Genomic DNA, 17,001 nt, shown 5'->3' with positions numbered 1-17,001 from the left:
AACAATCCATCTCAAACCAGATTTGATTGGGCCAATTGGATTCAGATCTTGATCTTTTTCTAAGATCCAAATTCAAATCCCCTCCTCCTAGAACCCATGGTTTTGAGAGTTTTGCCAAGTGGCATTTTGAATTGCCACTTGGCTAGCCTCTTGAACCTCTCCTCCCCCCTCCTCTAGTCTTACTCAACCCTTTATCTCTCCCTTGGCCCCCTTTTTCACCACCTCTTTTGGTGGTTGCCACCTTCCCTTGGCCCAAGCCCACCCAGTTCACTCCTTCTAGCCCACTTGATTCAGCCCGATTCATTCTCTTACCTACCTAGTTCTCCTACCTGATTCCCTAATAACCTTGTTCCCCTACTATCTGGTTTCCCTAGCTAGCTGGTATGCCCCTCGCTACCTGATTTCCTACCCGTAACCCGATTCGTGTGAGTCTGGTTCTATCATCAACTTCACGGTTTAGACTTGCACTCATTTTCGTAGTAACATGGAACCTGAGGAGCTCACTAGGCCTAGCCCATGTTCGCATCATTGCCAAAAGTGCAATCTGCGCTGCATATTTTGGAGAAAAATCTCTCATAATATTTTGAGGATTTTTTGCTTCTGTTTGGTTATCTGCATGCATTACGAGGTTGGTTTACTTACGTAGAATTGGGTTGCTCATGCAATAATTTTTTCATGCTAATTTTTTTTGCAGTTTATCGATTTGTAAAATTGTAATATATATATATATATATATATATATATAGAGAGAGAGAGAGAGAGAGAGAGAGAGAGAGAGAGAGAGAGAGAGAGAGATTGATAGCTTCTCACATGTTAGGTGCAAAATGAAAGTGCTAAATGGGTTTTTTAGCATTTTTTAATTTTATTTTTAATTTTTGACCGTACAGATGTGATCTATGTACTTGATTTTATAGAGATCAACTCTTGAAGCATCCAATTCTGATACATGGGTTGGTTTTTATAAGGTTAAAAAAAATCAACGATCCAAAATCTTTGTAAATTTTTAGGCTCCAAATATCATTTTTATCATAAAAAAATACATGATCTAAGTGTGGATTCCTCGTAAATCGACCATGCCTGACACATTTATGGGGTCGGAACTACAAAAAAAAACACTGAAAGGGGAGAAAAACCCATTTAGCACGTATCATTTCCCACCTAATGTGTAAGCAACTACCAATTTCTCTCTCTCTCTCTCTATCTATCTATCTATCTATATATATATATGTATGTATGTATGTATTTTTCTAAATTGATTTATGTTGTAACTTTTATGAATAGAATATGTTAACACATGCATTGGATTTTTTTAAATAAAAATATGCACATGTTTAGAAGTTTCGAACATGTATGAGCATTTCAAATATCTTTTCAAGTTTTTATGAACATGGGTTTCATTATGATAAGACTTGCTTGCATTTTGCATTTTTTATATGAATGCTTTCAAAAGAATATGCTGATAAGAAAGCTCTTAGATTTCGCCACACTTATGAATTTTGTTCTGCACTTGTGAATTCATTACATGTAGTTAATGCCAATATAAGATTTTGTGTGTTTTCGAGCAAATGTTTGCTCATGTTTACGAGCTTTTGTTTGGATACAAGCTTTCACATGTTTATTAACTTTAGAATGTTTTACGAACTTTCACATGTTTATGGGCTTTCGTATGGATACGGGCTTTCAACCTGTATTACGAGCTTCCAACCTGTATTATGATCTTTCAACCTGTATTATGAGTTTTCATATGCATACATGATATTGAAAATATGTGAATGCATGCTACTGTATGATATTGAAATTATGTGAATGAATAATATGTTACTGTATGATCCAAACAAATGATCCACATGATATCATAAATTGGCAATGTATGAAACTAGATGAGATGCTAATGCTTATTGTTGCGTAAAATGCATAAAATGAGATATGCAATAATTTATTCTAATATAAGATGCAAGATGCTTGTGTCGATTGTATGTGATGCATAATGATATAAAATGATGCATGAATGAAATTATATCATGATAATGCAACAAATTCTGTTGATATAAAATCAAGTGAATGTTTGAGCCCGAATGGTGGCTCGTGACCGTATGTATGGTCAACTGAATTGATATATATTAAGTGCCCCAAAGTGGTGGCCAATAACCCTATGATGGGTTAATTGAAATTATATGTGCTTTTGTTATCAGTAAATAAAGTAAATAATATTTTAGCATGTATGTAAAGAATATTGTACTTATAATGAGAGAGTAAGTAGTGCTTTTATGTATGTGGGATATTGTATAAGCATGAAAGGTTACTTTCCTTAACCACGAAGATAGAAGATATGACTAACATTGCAACCACAGAGTGGTAGATAAGTAACTCATGAGTGAAGTTCTGATATATTAGGTTGCAGGTGTAAGGGTTTATCTCTCGACTGGATCGCCCCTCATCGAAAAATAAGAGAAGAGAAGCAAGACAAGGGTAATAAAATACATATTAATTTAATATTTCCCCTAGGTCGTGACTCTAATTTGAGTATTGTATATGTTAGTATCCACAAAATATTGTGAAAGAGAAACAAAAGTGTATTATGTATATAGTAAAATATTACATGCATTATTAAATAAAAAACCTAAATAAAAGAGATTAAAGCCACCCATGCATGAAGGAGATGATCAACTCGTAATGGTAAGTACATGCATGATTATGATTCATTGACATGAACTGTGTTTGATATCCTATTCTAAATAAGGAAATTGCTTGACTGTGTTATAAATATGTGAATAATCATATATTCTGAATTATGGTTAATATATACGAATGGATGCATGTTTTGAATTATGATATTTGAAATTTGGAAGTGTAGTTAAAAAAATATTTTATACGTGTATACACTAATTGTTGTTTATTTGGTGTGTCCGAAAAAAATATTAGTATATATATACTTGATTCTATGTATATATATTTAGTCATTTGTATTCTTGCTAGGAGTTGTTCTAACTCAGTAAAAACATTTTAGGTACTGAGTAGCTGAGTAGAGTAGATGCAGGATGTTGCAGCGATGTCATTTTTCTTTTTCAGGAACTGAGTTTTTGGACAAACTTTACTAGTGTTTTGAAAAAACATTATTGTCATTCCAATTTTTTTGTAAATTACTCATCCTATGGAACGAAATCATTTTGAAAAATATTATTTTTCTTAAATTCAATATTATTGTAATTGATCATTTTGTAACTTGCCTGAGATTTTGACCAAAATCTAAGAAAGTTTCCGTTGCCTATTCGAAAAGAAAACATTTAAATTTTCATAAGTTTTTTCGGGTTTGAAATATCGTGTGAGGCATTACACACATTAGCTGGCCTCTGTTTGGTAAAACCCTTGAGCCCCCCCCCCCCCCCCCCCCTCTACCCTGGGGGGAGTACACCCAACTTTGACATTGTGGCAAGAAATGCCATTTATGGGTTTCAAACTTGTGACCCGCCAACTTGGTGACAAGTCACCCCAACTAGATAAGGGGAGCCCTTGTAAGCATCTAAAAGACAAATATCGAACCTGCACAAGATCCACTTTTTTGGACTCTTGATAGCATTGAAATTTCACTTTCTAATTCTCTGCTCCTCTTATTTGTACCGATGCCCCATTCAGAGGGAAAATGGAACGCATGATACACCAAATCACCACTCATCCGAGTTTTGACATCTTCATCATCTTGATGGCTCTATGACCATCATCATCAATGGACCTGGTGGTTGTAGGATCTGTATTGAAAGTACCAACTTGCTTCAAACCTGTAAGAAAAGTTAAAATCAAGATTGGCTGTATCCCAAAGATGGAGGGGATCAGGTACAGCAGCACACTAAAAGTGTGCAATCACATTGCTCCTGATCTTAATTACCACCAATGGACTACAAAAACTTGGGCCTACGGACACCCCAGGGTCACAATTACGTTGGATCTGGACAAGTTCAAAAACCCAATGGGTATGTTGTGTAACTGGTAGGGTTCTAACTCAATGGGGGCTCCGCTAGTCTGGCAGGAGCAGTTAGTGCATGTCACTTTGTGTTGGGACGTTGCAAGTTCGAACCCCAAATGGTATGGTTGTATAACTGGTAAGGGTCTTTCTAACACCAGCTTTCTCTGAAAAAAAAAAAGATTAGGGCCAGCCTAACCCCAGCTTGATGTGATTTGAAATCACAGCAACCCGTGAGAATCACTCTCTCACCGGTTGCCCTGTGATTTCGAATCATTCAAAATCACACCCATGAAACACAGGTCTGCAACTGAGAGCCGTGTTTCACGGGTCTGCAATGGCTTTCAATGGGTCAGGTTTGATCCAGACTCGGACCCATACCAAACCCTATAGTGATAAATAATAAGACCCGATTAAAATCCGGGTATAGTTTGTGAAATTTTATACCAGACCTGGGACCGACCCAAGTTTCGATTATGATCTGCAAATTTTCATTGTAAAAATGATAAAAAAAAATATTATTTTACCAGGTATGGTCTGGGTCTGGTTCATGTAGTCCTTATAGGATCTGGGTATGGTTTCTCTCATAGTGGGTCCGATTAGACTTGGGTCCAGACCCGGTATCATCATTTGTTTAAAACTACTTTATTGGATCTAAGTCTTAACTGGATCCAAATATGATAAACCCAATCCATGATCCATTATAAATCCAAAAATCCATTGAACCAAGCCATGATCCATTAGATCTAATCCATAATCCAATTTTTTAAAACATGAGAAAATGAATCCATGTCACAGTAACCGAACAAAAGAAAATGAATCTCATTTATATGAGATTTTATTCCTCAAGCCAACCGAACATGAGAAATGAATCTCATGAGACTCCAAATCAAATGATTTTGTTTCTCATGAGATTTCAAATCTCATGAGATTCTAAATCATATAGGTTGAGAGCAGCCTTAACCGTAGTTTGATAATAACGTCAGAAATAGAGGAAGGAAGTGCTAGAAAAATTGACATCCTTGAGGAACTTTGGCGCTGCTACTTTTAAGCTTTACATGATCTCACCAATTTTTGGTCTCCCTAAAGACATGAAACAAGAAATTAACTCTGCATGGGAAAAATTTTGTAGGAAATTTTGGTTTTTTTCTTTCATATGTTTGAAACAATTTGCCCTCTCTCTCTCTCAAGATTCTACGGATCTTCTAGCTTCTATTCCGGACATCTCCTACTGGCTGCTTCCCCAATTTGTCTCTGACCATAGCTAAGCAGTTACTTGCTGAGGAAACGGTTCATTCATTTCTCGAAATTTCTGTTTTGAGCAATGGTGGCTTAAGAAACCAGATTTCTCTTCGGTCATACTTCAATCTTGGTCAAAACCGTGCTCCACGACTAGGGCTGCGACATGTTGCATGGTGAAGCTATCTCGCCTATCCTACGACATCCGTAAGTGACTTTATTTAAATATGATTAATAAATTCAGGCATCTAGGTGAATGAGAATCAGAGTTGTCGGCTATCCACCAATCGTTGTCTCTTAATGACTCTATATTGGATTCCAATATTGAGGGCTTGAAAGCAAGATTCATTGAGATGTCTCTTTTATTGTATTCTCGGAGGCTTAAAGATGAGATCTGTTGGAAGCAAAGGTCCAGGGTGCTTTGGCTTCAAGCGGGTGACGGGAATACCCGTTTCTTTCATTCTTTCACCTCGCATCATCATCGGAGGCACGCCATCCCTTCCATATCCATTGAATGGGTTTCCTACTCGGCAGAGCATGTCCTTCCTGCTATTACCAGCTACTTCAAGGATCTCTACGCCCATAACCCGTCCGTAGGTGGCTTTATCGATAGTCTATTGATTCGATCCATGAGTTTCACTATTTCCAAATCTCTTTAGGCCTGTTTCGCTGAATCTGAGTTTTTTTCTGCTATTCAGGATCTGTCTGGGTGGAAAGCACCCGGTTTTGATGGTTTCTCAGTTGATTTCTTTCGCATCTTTTGGCATTGCATTAAAGCTGACCTGCTTCAAGTCCTAGCTGAATTCTATCGCAACTGTCGGTTGCCAGTTTATTCTCATCTGGCTATTGTCTCTCTTATTTCAAAAGACACGGTGTCTTCAGACATCTCCAGATTTCGTCCTATCTCTGTGTTGGGGAAGGGATCTACTGTATCATTGCTAAGGTGTTGGCCAATCGACTACATAGCATCGCCCCTCAGATTTTTTCCATTTTTCAGTTCGCATTCATCCCTAGCAGGCGGATTTCACATTATTTTATTCTAGCATCCGAAGTTATGCACTCTTTAAAGCGCAACAGTCAGCCATTCTTTACTCTGAAGCTCGACTTCCATAAAGCTTTTGACTTTGTTCATTGGCCCTTTCTCTTCCACATGCTAAACAACTTTGGTTTTGGTAGTCGCTTCACTAGTTGGGTGCACAAACTTGTCTCTAACGCTCACTCTCAAATTAAGATTAATGGAGTCCAAGGCCAGCAGTTCAAGCTCGGGCGTGGTATCCGGCAAGGGTGCCCCTTATCTCCTCTTCTTTTTAATGTTGTCGCTGAAGGCCTTGTGGTCCTGTTAAGGTGGGCAGCTCTGCACTAGATCATTGATTCTATCAGAATCAAGGTATTCCCCTTTCATATTCTTACTTATGCCGACATACATGATCTTTTTCGGTCGTGCAACGTTTCAGCAAATGCTGTATTTCAAGCTTGTCCTCCATTTCTTCCTTTCTCTGTCCGAGTTATCCCTGAATAACAGTAAATGGTGCATGTCCATGGTTAACGTCTCTCTCTCTCTACTTGTCATTGGCAAGAAGATTTTTGGCTGCTCTATCACGGAGCTTCCTATGTCCTACATGAGCCTTCCTCTTCATCTTTCGCGTATTTCGGCTACCTCTTGGAATGTTACTCTTCAGAAAGTCCAAACAAAAATTTCATCCTGGCAGGTTTCTTACCTCTCTATTGCAGAACGTTTAACTCTAATCAAGCATGTTCTTTTATCTATCCCAGAATTCATAATGTCCATGTTCGTGATGCCTATCTGTGTGCACAAAAAGCTCTCTCGCTTAATGGCAAATTTCCTTTGGTCTGGTCGCTCTCCTCAACATAAGCGCCATTTGGTAGGTTGGAACTTCCTGCCGCTTACTCGGGGAAGGGGAGGGGGGGGAGGAGATTATTGACTCCCATATGCGTAGCATCATTCTCGTCGTTAAGCTAAGTTGGCATGCTCACCAACCTGGATCTCCTTGCATGAATTTCCTTCTCACTAAGTATGACTCTTTTGAGTCGCTTCAATATGATTCTCGCTCAAACAAACTTCTTGCCTCCCCGCTGAGTAGGTCATGATTCAAAGCATGGTCGACCATCATCTCTAAGGAGGGTAACCCTCAACCCATTTTTCAGTTTATCCAAAGCGCTATTGCGCCAGGCAGTGAATTTCACTCTAAATCATATTACTTGTTTATGTTGCTGCCAGGTGCTGATTGCTTTCTTGCTAGCCTAATCTAGGGCCAGGGGCCTACTCATTGTTCGAAGTTCCTTGCTTGGCTAATTGTGCAAGACCAGGTCTAGACAGACTGTCTTCTAACGCGCTTTGATTTTCATCTTCCAAGTAGGTGTATCTTGTGCAAGTCTGCTAAAGAATTTGCGTTCCATCTTTTCGGGGACTACCCCACCTTTAGAAACATTTTCAAGCATACCTGGAATGAGCCTGAAGTCATAGTGCGTCAGGAGTCTTTCGCTCTGGACCTGTTGTGGGGTCTGCAATTTGTTCGAAAGTGCAAAAGATGGAGTCTCATCTGGAGAACATGGCTTCTTTCCTCATGGTGGGCAGTTTGGATGTCTCGTAACAACGCAATCTTCCGGGAATGCCCAATTACTTTAGACAAGCTGGTGCACTGCATCTTATCAGATGTGCACTATATTTTACGTTTCTCAATCCCTGACTTTCAGCGCTTTCTGACGCCTCAGTTTTCTCTTAAATTGGGCTGATCAGCCAATGCTTTTTTGCTCTGCATCTCTGTTTTTTGTTTTGTTTCTGTTTGGCTTTCGGGCTTGTTCTTTTGTGTTCTTGGGCTCAACTATGTTGACCCTTTATCTTTAATGTTGATTTTTAATTTTGGCTCTCTCGGATTTGGTTCATGGAGCAGTATGTGCAGGTAGATTTTGTGAACAAAAAGATAGAGATTTGCATAGTTGAGGGGGCCTATCTTGACTCTTGAGCATGGTTGTTGCCATTACGTTGGGAAGTTTGAGTTCGTGGGAAAAGGTTCTGATTCAACATTAGTCACAACCACCATAGAGATCGAGATGGACAATTATTGCCTGGCTAGCGGGCCAGCAATCACTACAACCTTCTATGATGAGTATGCCAAGCTGGTTGCACAATACGTCTCTCACAAGACAGCAAAAGAATAGTAATTGCACATCATATGCATGTTGCAGCAGAAGTATTTGTGTACACATGTGGCTTTCTAATGGGGCGGATGCGGCTCCACCCCGCCCCATCTCAAAATTCTGCCCTCCATCCGTCTTCATCTCACGAGTTTTGATTTTAACCTCTATCCTCGTCTTCATTCCTGTTTCATGTCCTCCATCCCCGGTCCAAATGGGGCGAGGCGGGGTGGGGCCCCGTTTTCCCTCAGTCTACTGTCATCCTTAAAGAAGGAGGTCAAACCGTCGAAAAGTATTTTAATTATTTTACTAACAAGGATCGAGGATGGGGCGGGACGGGGAAACACATAAGTCCATCCCCACCTCCATTTTCGCACAGGTTTTTGATTTTAACCTCCATCCCCCGCCTCCATCTCCATTTCATGTCCTCCATCCTCGGTCCAAATGGGGCGGGGCCCCATTCCTTACTTCTAAATAAAGTGCATCATGCCATTACGTGGAGATGTTCTAATTATTAATCATGTGATTTTGTGCATTGACTCTCTCTCTCTCTCTCTCTCTATATATATATATATATATATATATATATATATATAGAGAGAGAGAGAGAGAGAGAGAGAGAGAAATGGGTAAGTGCAAAATTGATAGGTTCTAAATAGATCTTTCTGCCTTTTCGGTACATTTTTCACAGTTCTGACCCATTAATGTGTTGGGCATGGTCGATTTACGAGGAATCCGCACCTAGATCATTTGTTTTTGATGAAAAAAATGATATTTGGAGCCTCAAAATTTTGCAAAGATTTTGGACTATTGATTTTTTGAACCTTATAAAAAGTCTCCCAGAATACTTCAAGAACTGATCCCTATAAAATCAAGTACATAGATCACATCTGTATAGTCAGAATTTAAAAATAAAATGAATAAACCATAAAAAACCCATTTAGCATGTATCGTACCTACCCATTACTCTATATATGTGTGTGATAACATTCAGTAATGTCGACCTGACCACCCGGGATGAGCTAAAAATCACATGTACCTAATCGGTCCTCATGGATGGATTCAACATAGTTCAAATGCTAGGAACCAACTTTTGGATAATGTCTTTTCGACCAAAAAAAATGTGATTTCGCACATTGTGGGTAAAGCTCATAAAATCTTGCTTACATATCATCAAACAATTCAAAAGCCAATTCCCACCTACTTGTCATAACAAGCAAGGCCACTCTGAATATGAGGAAGTTGGAATTTTTATGTCCCACAATTTTCTTAGCTGTCACGGTGATATGTGGGTAGTCTTGGAGCTTATATCTATTTCAGATCATGCTTTAATTTTCTTAACATGGGGTGAAGGTTGGGCCAAGCCTAAAAAATCATTTATAATGGAGTTTGCGGTGGTTGAGGGAAGAGGAACTCACTCATCTTATTCAAGGTTGGTGGAGCTCGGTTGACACCTCCCCTAGGTAGGTGACTCTGAGGTTGGCCAACAAGCTGAATCTAACAAGGGGAAAGTTGATTGAGTGAAATAAGTCCAGATGCCAGGCAAAGTTTCAAATACTGAATTCTTGAGAGAACCAACTGAAATTAGCCTAGTCTTTGCAGGAATCCAATTTGGACAATATTGAAGCAAGGCTTAAATATTTAAAGAGACTACTTGGTTAAGAACATTAGTGAATGGTGAGTGTGGAAAAATATCTGACAGTGGGAAAGGACAAAGGCACATTGGTTGCTATCGAAGGAGTGTAAGACAAATTTTTTCACCTGTGTGCTTCTTCTATAAGTCGGGTTAACGTGCAGACGCTGGCGATATTAGATGGGATGTTCTTAGGCGTGCTTCAATATTTTTTTATTGTAGATTTTCTCAGTTATTAAGAGTTGAATATGATATGTCGGGAATGGTTTTCAATTCCCTGGACCATCAAAGTCGTCATTTCTTGGAGGAGCCCATCATGATAGAGGAGATTAAATGGGTGGTGTAGTCTTTGCCAGGTGAGAAGACGCCGGTGTTGATGGTTTTCCTGCTGAATTTTTTAAAGCCTCCTGGGACTTCAATAAGCATGGTATTCTTTATGTCATGAATGAGTTCTACTAAAATGATAAGATTCTAATATACTTGGTCAAAATGGCTTCTTTCTCATTTCAATTTTTAAGGAGAAGGATTTTGAGGATATTAACCAGTTTCGACCTCTCTCTTATTGGGACTGTTCTTAAAATAATTACTAAGTTGTTGGCTAGGAGGTTAAAGGCGGTTTTGGCTAAGTGTATTTCTCTGAATCATTATGCTTTTTTGCTAGGCAGACGATGGCATGATTCATTCATTTTGGCACATGAGGCTATCTACTCCATCAAATCCTTGGGTAAAGTGGCTTTTGTCTTGAAGATTGACCTGACTCTCTTGATTGAATCATGAAATTAAGATTGAGACCAGGTGAAGAAAATGGATTTTCTAAAATTCTGCATGCAGCCTATATTGCCGTATCTATAAATGGCAAATCAAATGAGTTCTTCAAACCAAAGAGGGTTCTCTGATAGGGGTTCCATTGTTTCCTATGTTGTTTTTAAACATCTAATGGCTATGAAGGAGTATAACACATGTTGTCTATGGCCGAGGATCGAGGGATATTGTTGGGGGTGAAGGTCGAAAAGAAATTTTCTGTCTCATCTATTGTTTGCAGATGACATTTTGTTGTTTGGAGAAGCATCTCTTCATAACATGTGGGCACTTTGGGTTTTGCTTAAATGTTTCTGGGAGATTTCTGGACTTTTTATGAATGGGAATAAGAGTCGAGTGGTCATTTTCAATGACCAACGGGAGGAGGTGCATAAGTTGGCATCAGTTATTTTTGGTTGCTAAAAGGGGTCTCTACCTCTTCGCTATCTGAGGCTGTCTTTGAATGTCCGGGTCTCACAGGACTCTCATTGGAGTCGTGGAGGACAGGGTTCAGACAAAAATGCAACATGGTGCTTTGAGGCATCTCTCTCTCTCTCTTGCGGGTTGTGTTTGCTTGGTGAGGCTCAACATTTTTGTTGTGGTGTCTTATTTTTTGCAGGTCTTTTCATTCCTGAAGAAAGTGGAGAAGCGGTTGGTTAGAATATTCTGCAACTTCATTTGGTCGGGTACAGCGGATGGGAAAGCTCATCAGAAGGTCGGGACTCAGGTGGGGACAGTCTGCCCAACCATTGGATCGGGGGGCCCTAGGCATCAAGGATTTGAAGTCTAGCAATTTGGCTTTTTTGAGCAAATGTCTGTGGAGGGTGTGTACCGAGGATAGTGTCACTGCAAAGGTATTTATTGGCAAGTATGACTTGAAGGGGTGGCCATGGGAACAAAGGGAGAATCATAGATGGAAGAAGGGTTTAACGAAAGGTTGGATCAAGGCCTTTGAGCTTTTTCTGACAAGACCTTTTTTTGGCAGGATCAGGCACTTAGAAACAGGTTTCTAGAGCTTTATCATACAGTTCGAGACAAGTTCCTAAAGGTGAGTGTAACAACCCAAACCGATGCCTATCGAGCTCGGGTTCGTGGACGTTAGTTTCCAAAGAGAAATGATCAAAATAACTTAAAAATCATACCCAATTTTTTTTTCAGAATGATTATAAGGTTTATACATCTATCAATAACAATGATTACCATCTCAAATAAAAGTATCTAAATTACATATTCAGAATAAAAGGAAAATACAAGATAAATAATAGTTCAAGTGCTGAAAAGTCTGGTAGTAGCTGAGTGAAAGTCCATGGCCAAATCATTCGGTTGGCAGCAGTCTTTGAACCTATAGTTGTAACCAAGAGAGGGGGGTGAGTCTACAACTCAGTAAGTTCATATTTTACAAATTAGACACGACCGTTACAACTGTAGTGAGCTCTAAGCTTCTAATCTTAGTTTAGTTTGCTAACTAAGCACACCTGTTATTTATAAATTTTATCCACATTTACTATTTCTCTCTCTACACTCTAAAAATAGGCATTCACATTCTACTTTAATCGGCTATTTCGAAAATAGTCTCTTTGGGCGTAGCAATCCAGGTAGATAATTAAGAGTCTATACTGTTGTTCAAACATATGAACCATTTACAACAACATAGTCCAAACTGACCCAAATTATGGACTCACAATTGTTGCAGCTTGCTCGGCGGTTGCAAGTCGAGAGACACAAAATGCTCATCGGTAGCTAGCCGAATAACTTGAGAGGTTATACCTCCCCCTAAGGTACACAAAGAGTTATACCTGCCCCCAAGGTATCCGAGGAGTTATATATACCCCCAAGGTTTGTGGTTCATATTACATCCTACACATGTCTAGCGGGTAGTGTTTTTAACTCATAAGGGTTACCTAAGATTTTTTTAGCAAATCTTGAGGTACGAACAAGGTACACATACCCCAACCAATGCCCTAGACCATGTCTTACCTAATAGAGTTTCTTATCATGCTCTGTATTGTTACCCTATACACATTATTCTTTCAGCTTTCACTTCTTTGCGTTAGTGCATTAAAACAATAACCAATGTAAGTTCACTAACTACTTTTAACATGTGGACACATGTCATATATCTAAGGATAACAACCCACCACAGAATCAACTTATTATGTCACGACACTTACAATGCCCCTCCAAAGGTATAAGTATAACATTCTTAGGACAAGTCCTATCCTAAAACTCTAAAACTCTTTTCTCATTTCTCAAAGTCATACATCAATATTGGGTAACATTTTACATGCATCGATGTCATGATTTTTTCTAGATAAGATACATTCATAATTAAAATAATATCATAAGTTAAAGAACATGTAATATGTATCAACATTTTAAGCATCATATTCAACATCAAAATTATGGATTCTTAAGCATGCTACTTAGTTGTTTTATTCAAAACAAGATAACATCAGCATACTTATAACACATAGAATCACATTGCAAGATAACTAAACTAACCACTATGTATTTTATTTAACTAAGGAGGAATTTGTAAATATTCACTTACCTGAAATACTTAAATTATAATTCTACGGAATAACTGTAATCCTCACACAAATTCTGATATAAAATAGACAAAAATCTCGTATCATCATTTAGAGTCTCATTTTTTATAAAAAATTATGAAATATCTCAAGGCTTTTATGCCAAACTTTGACTCCACTTTCTCAGATTTTGTTATCATGTCCCTTGCTAATGGATCCTACTCGAAAGAAGAATCCAAGGATCTAAAAATCACTTGAATCCCATATCAAGATGAGAAATTATGCCAAATCTATTAATCGAACATATCAAGGGCAAAATAGTTTTTTTTACTTTTTGACAATCCCTGGGTTCATGAAACTTTTTTCCATATTCGTTTTATACTGAGTCACGTCTTCTCTTTACACCACACCTAATTAACACGCATTCTAGTTCAAATTTAGTTCGACTGGATTGGTTGATTGAGTTTTAGATCCAGATCCAATCTTATTCTAATGTGGATCATTTAAGTTCTCAAACATAAACCTAGCTGAATCTTATATCCGGTATGGTTGATCCAAACCTTGTCATAATAGGTTTGGTACAAGTACAGTGTCAACGATGGAAAGATCTTGGGTTTGAACTAAACCCAACTACACCCAATTTGCTTTGGATCTACTGTATCTAGACAAGATCTGATCTGAATTTGAACCCAAAGTCAGATCCAAACCTAGATCCGACTTGTATTGAAAAATTGAGACATTCATCGTCTTTATTTTTACCTTGTTTCATATATATATATATATTATTTATTTTATTATTTTTTAAAAACATGGTTGACCCGATCTAGACCAAGTCAGTCTAGTATGTTTATTTTTTTCTACCCAACTCAGTCTCGACCACATCAATATCGAGTCAGCTGCCAACCCGTTGTGACTCGGTCTGGGGCACACCCAGACTGAGTCGGTCTGGGTTAATGTCGACTCTGGCCGATTGACTCAGTCTGATTTGTGTCCCAGACCGAGTTGGTCCCTCTCTCTCCCACTACCAAAATCATGGAAGAGAGGGGTTTCTCCTCTTAATTTGAGAGAGGAGGTGGGTCTCCTTTCTCTCCCCACTACCTATTTAATGGGGGAGAGGGGGTCCCACATCTTTGCACCAACTAAACCAGGTGGGTTGAACCCACTTGGTTGGGTATTACAGTGAGCGACTTGTGGTCTCGACAAGGGGGCTAGCATATCACCCATCATAGGGATCTGATTGCCTTAGAATTCCAACAATGCGCCCACATCATGCAATTTTTATCTGTTGTTGAGCTCAGTGAGGATGTGTACTTGTTGCTTTGGAGGTTCTTTCTTGATGAAGTCTTCTCCATAGCTTCTTCATGTACAGCTCTTGGCAGGCCCTCGATGGCATGGTTGCCTTAAAGGGAACTATGGGAAGGGCGTCTTCCTTCAAGGGTAGTCCTACGCTAGGTTGGCTTATTGTGCTCGATAAAATTGTGGCTAAGGTTTTAGGAGATGGGAGCACAATTAGCTAGCAGGTGTCTTTTGTGCCACATGGACGAAGAGACCGGTGCACATCATTTTTGGCAGTGCTAGGCAATGAAATCATTATTTAGTAGGGCTAGGGGGAACCTGCACTTGCAATGGGGATAAGATGTTTTTCCCAAGGAGCTTCTTGTTGTCGGGCAACTGGGTGAAATCGGTAAGAAATGGAAGTTTGTTAGGATGTACTATTGGATTTTGTTGGCTTGGAGGGCGATTTGTCTTGAGCGAACAATAGAATTTTCAACGATTGCTATCATAGCATAAACACCATTCACAATGGCATCAAATAGGAGCTCAGAAACATGGCAGCTTCAAAGTGGTTGGGGACGAATTTGGGGTGGATAGGGGATTGTAGAATTTGAATTATAAGGGGCTAGTATTGGCCCCAAAGGGGTTTGGCGGGGTGGGATGGGGCCTAAGCCGCTAGGGAAGTGGTCTAGGTTCAAATCCCATGGGCATCATCCCTTGCGTAGCCGAAGCGTGGTGACTCCCTATGGGTAAGCGGTAAGCCCATGAAGTTTTACGTCGTCAAGACATTGATCGTAAGTATGACAGCACGACTAGGTCTCTAATCTTAGGGGTGGTTTCTCTGTGTAAATATTAAGAAAGGGGGTAGTATTGGTGGGGCTATATGTGTTTAGATTCAGGTATGAGGTTTATATCTCATCACCTTCGAATCTATTGTTTCTCAATCAATCACTACAAGGATGAGGGTCAATAGCAGCGACTCATTAACGGTGACACAAAAAGTCACCGCTATTGTTAGACTTGAATTGTTGCAATAACAATGACTTTATATATCGCAGTTATAGATATATTTATAACTAACACTTTATATATTGTCGTTAAATATATGTCTCTAATGGCAATTAATAAATCTCATTGTTGTAGATTGTCTTTCATGGCAACATATGTGACTGTTAAATATTGTTGTTAAAATACTTTTGAGGGCAATATTTAACGATCATTAAATGCCACTATTATTGATCAATAACAACAACATTCAGACATTGTCATTAACGACAACATGTGCAGCCGTTAAATATTGTCATTAAACCCCTTTTTTGGCTATATTTAGCAACTATGAAATGTTGTCGTTATAGGTTTTACTCTATAACAACGATATTTAGGTGTCACAGTTATAGGGATTATAATTAGGGCATGGTATTGGGCCCTAATTTGTCTCTATTGTCGGATCGCCCTCAGACTGCCACCTCCCTTGTGCCTACTTGGGTGACACTGCTTGACACAACATCATGTACGCCCACCAGGATTGCCTCCTCCAATGGCTCAACCACAGCAACGCTCAACAATGTGAGGTAGATGATCGAACTCTATTATATGCCTTCAATTTTTTCTTGATCGATCCGCTTTTCGGTTGATCATCTTGGAATTTTTCATTCCGAAATGATAGGTTTCTATTTCTTTGTTTTCTGATTTCAGTTGTGTTGCTAAGGTTTACGTTATTTTTTTATGTTTGTTCGCGATCAATCCTTGGTGTGATTGTTAGGGAATTCGTTCTTTAGGGGTTTCGGTAGATCGATTCAATCGTGTTTTGAATGCTGCCAGTAGAAAACCATATAGGACGAGTGGTCAGATTGGTTAGCACTTGTTTTGTTTTCCATTGTGCGATTTGCTTTTGATTCCATAGGGTATTGTCTACTAGTCTGATTATTTGGAGAGTTCTTAATGAAATATTGAGTAGGATTTATCATGTTCTAGATTGTGTGCTTGGATTTCGCTTCTTGAGGGTTGAAATTCATTTGATCATCATAGTTTTTTTTGGGGGTGGGAATGTTTTGCTTTGGTTTTCTTTTTGTTTTAAGTCGTGCATTTTTCTTTCTTTTATTCAAACTTATTCTTAGCACATTCCGTGTTAGTTTTACATTTGTCGGTTTGAATTTTTCCCTTCAATTTTTGAGCTAATGGGGCAATCTTTTCTTGTTTTAATTTGAAATCAAAACTTCATTGTTTGTGAAGTTTTTGATGCATGTTTGGTTGTTTTCAATCTTTCTAAACTATTGGAAAAATTGTGTTCTCTTTTCCAGTTTTTAACATTGTTGTTTGGTATCCTTGCATTCGTTCTAGCATAATCTCTTTCATTGTGTTGTTGCTTTTTTTTTCATAAACCTTCACTACTGATTAAGGGTCTATATTTATTG

Source organism: Nuphar pumila, chromosome 11 (assembly GCF_984573655.1).
Source record: "Nuphar pumila chromosome 11, dmNupPumi1.hap1.1, whole genome shotgun sequence".
Taxonomy (NCBI): domain Eukaryota; kingdom Viridiplantae; phylum Streptophyta; class Magnoliopsida; order Nymphaeales; family Nymphaeaceae; genus Nuphar; species Nuphar pumila.
Note: the sequence above shows the minus strand (reverse complement) of the source record.